This window comes from Bidens hawaiensis, unplaced genomic scaffold, assembly GCF_021521415.1.
Source record: "Bidens hawaiensis isolate Kalapana, Puna unplaced genomic scaffold, B.hawaiensis_p1.1 tig00045465_1, whole genome shotgun sequence".
Classification (NCBI taxonomy): domain Eukaryota; kingdom Viridiplantae; phylum Streptophyta; class Magnoliopsida; order Asterales; family Asteraceae; genus Bidens; species Bidens hawaiensis.
In genome coordinates, this window is record NW_027498095.1 from 99,469 (window position 1) to 103,577 (window position 4,109).

Sequence of the window (4,109 nt, forward strand, 5' to 3'; positions counted from 1 at the left end):
ACTCTTCGAATTTCAAAATTCAAAATTCAAAAAGATTCAAAAGTAAGCGGGAAAATACCCCTTACCTTGGCAACCAAGTAACCGTAAGACGGATGCGGGTACAGTGTTAAGGCAAAACCCTTCACATACTTAGCACCCGCAGGGAATTGACGCCAGGAATACCTTGGAAGTAAAGTAACCGTAAGACGAGTGCGGGTACAGTGTCAAGGCAAAACCCTTCACATACTTAGCACTGCAGGGAATTCAAACCAAGAAGGATCTTCTGGGCCATGCTTGCGGAAACGGGAATAACATCCCCGCACGACGGAAACGTCGAGAACTATATTGTTTGAAACTCCAAGATGGAATTGGTGGTTTTAGCATAATTGATCACTATGTTGAAAACTACCAAGACCCCATGGAGAATCCACACAAGTGGGACTCAACGCCTGACGTGCGAGGAGGTTACAAACCTACCCGCTTCACACCCAAAGATCAAGCAGAAAAGTTGGGAATTTCTGCGTGACATCAGGAAAACCGCGGGATGAATCACCACGGAAAACCGAAAAACTAAACCCTTCTCAAAACCCCTTGCTAAGTCCAAAAGTTCACCTCACTTATTAATAACTCATGAGAACATTGGACTGGGGGGACTTGAAGAGGTAGGTCCCAGCAGAGCCCAGTTGGACCCGCAAGACTCACCTTGAACAGGGACGTCTGCGCAATGACCAACTGCTCCAGCAGGACCCACCATGCTCAAAGAACCTTACGCGCAGTACGCTAGCTGTACCCGCAGAGAAAGCCTCCCAATGGTGAAGTACCCCGCCTGTTCCCGCAACTGCGGATACAAGCCATCAGGGAAGGCTACCCGCACTAACAGCAAGGCTACACGCACAAGGCATTCGTTACTTCAGTAGTCACATGAAGGAATGAGCAAGGCGGGAACACTCCCGCCTAAATGAGCCAGTCCATATGCTTCTGGAAGGTCTTTCGTACTATACCTACTAAGGTATGGGCGGAACAGACAATTTGACCAGAGCAGCCCATGAACTAATCACAGGGTGACAGCTCACCGACAACAATACGAGGAGGAGCACCCTCTAGTACTGTTTGTCACTATTAGCCGCTGCCTACTCACCAACCCTTACAATGGGACGTGCGCAGCCTACAGTTGGTGGAACAGTGCATAGCCGGCAGTAAAGGAACAGTATACAGCCGACCTTACTACTGTTGGCCGTAACCTATCCACCGACCAGCATGGCCTGTGCGTAGTCCACTGTTGGTAGAACAGGAATACTATTCAGCCGGCTGTACCTGCTTGGAAACCTACCTTCGGCTATAAATACTCCAACACCTTGGAATGGTAAGGACATCATCATCTGATATCTCAATCTTATCTAGCAATCTCTTAATATACACTTATATTCAGAGCAATCTAGTCTGATTCTCACGCCGGAGGGTGGTCACAAGGAGGAACCCCCCCTTCTCAGTGACGAGCTTACGGTGTCTGTTTTGCTGGTCCCCTGAAGAACAACCTTCTCTGCTGGACCTCATCCGTGGGAAACATTACTTAACCCCCAGATTATCTATAATCTGCCTGTGGGTTCACTTAGTGTTTCTTCAATTATGGATAGTCACCTCACCAGAATATAAAGGTTCATAACATATTTGAATTTGTTAGATTATTTTATTTGTTCAATCTATATGGTAACTTGCATTGTGAGATGAATATTATCTAATATAAGTAACAGAGAGTGTCGGCGCCACAATGAAGAATTTTAGTTTTTTATTGTTTTTTTTTTTTTGGCAAATTCATCTTTTTATTGTTTTTTTCACTTTCTGCATATATATTTATATTTGATTAAATGAGACATTCGATGCCACAAATCAATTTTAAGTTTTTCTATTATCTTCTTTGATTTCTGTAATTAGACTTATGTTATTGTATTTTTATTATCGATCGATGTTACCTAAACTAACAACCTTAATGTCTCGGCCCGAAAATGTTCGGATTTCACCAACACTCTATTTTTTGTTTTTTTTTAGTTCTAGCACTACAACTAATGTAATGGCAACTGACCGATGTCGCGTGGCCTCATCGCCTTAACGCCCGGGCCCAGCGATGCTCGGGTTTTACCAACACCCGAGTTTCATTGACTGATATCACCCCATTGGCCACCTAAATTGTTTTTTTCCTGTTTTAGTTCCGAAAAGTAACGAACGTTATCAAAATCGAATGACCATGTCAGCACCCAAGAGCCACAAAGCTTTGTTTTACCAACACGACAATGTCACACCCATGTTTTATCGTTCAAATAACCGTCTATTTAAAAGTTTTATTTTTTATAACTTAATTTGACGAATTTTTTAGGTTGTTACTTTCGGTTTTAACCAACATTGTTTATACTATAACGAACGAAACTGAAACCGACTAAATTCACGTCGACTATCCGTCATAACGCTTGGTTTTAACAATGATGACGTTTTACCAATGCCCCAGTTTCAATGCTCGAGTTTTATCAACTACTATGCTTAGGTTTTAACGGCTGATTTCGTCGCGCAACGCGAGAGTAATTAACTAGTTTAGATAAATTATCTGGTGACATATAATTCATGGATGGATCTTCTCAAGCAGTTCGACAATCACGTAACCTAAATTTTCATGTTATGTTAAACATTACTTAACTTTGTTATTTACATTAAAATTATCTCATAATAGATTTGTTTTGTTATAAATCTTAGGTGGGTTGAGTTCCTAATAGACTAGTTGGTATGATAAATGTATTACCCGTTAATTGTTACTATTGTTGGTAATATGAAAATAATTAAACCTTGAAAAGTTATGAACCAAATAAAAAATTCTATGAATTCACGAATCGAATTAAAATTCTTACATCTAAACTAAAGAAAAGCCTAAATATATTGATGGCATGACTCAATCTAGTAAAAAAAATAACTTTAATGGCACGAAAAACCCGAAAAATGAACTCAATGGCCGAGTCCTACAATAATTTTGTTATGATAAACATCAAAACATCTATAGAATAACTTTCACTATGGTTGATTATACTTAGGCGGCTCTAACTTGTACCGAATGTCAACTCTAATCTAGGAATATTGTCATCAATAATCATTGGAATAAACTATAAAAGAAAAACAAAATATGCTTCACCAGTTACATTATCAATGTGTGGCAGGTACAGGCCCGGCTCCGAGAAACACAAAAAAAATTTGGGCCGAAGGCGAATCTAAATTTGGGCCTTAAGACTTAAGTAAAATATAAACTCGATAACGCAAATAAAAAAGCAAATCATACGATGATAATATTAATTTCAATACACAAAACATAAATATTGTAGCAAAATAATCTAATTTACATACCTAAACGAAACGCGATGCTCGCCTTGCATTTTTTGAAGCAAAACTCTCGATCAGTTCTTGATAATCTATGCTTTCCAACACATCACTCTCAATAGATATCATCGCCAAGCCATTAAGTCTTTCTAGGGACATTGTGGATCACATGTAAGTCTTCCTAAAAGAATAATATATATGTGTTAATTCAATAAACAAAAACAAAGTAACACTAACTGTTAATATAATAAAACTGTTCATTCAATAAACACAAAATAATAAAACAACAATTCAACAACCGAACAACGGAATGAATAAAATTGTTACTAACAACTAAAAAAAGTAATAAAAGTATAAACTAAACCAAGTAATCAAATAAAGTAATAAACAACTAAACAAAAAAGTTAGAACAATAGAACTAACCCCTGGTGGCCTGGACGGACTGACTGACGGAGCAAGGCTGGAGCGGAGCCGGCTGCAGGCCTGTGTCATTGGTCGGGTGGTGGACTGGTGGTCAGCGCCGGCGGTCACGGCGGTGGTTCACTGGTTTGTGGCTGCCTTTTCACTTTTTGTGGTACACTGGTATGTATCGTACGGCCTAATTGGAGATGGAGTATGAAGATGGCGTTGTTTGTTTTTTTAAAAAACCTTCAGACTTCCAAGTTCCTTATTTCCATCTCCTGCATCTTCAAATGGGTTATTGGGCTACAAATAACTTGGGCATTGGGCTACAATTAATTTGGTCTACAAACAATTTAAAAATGGGCCTAAACAAA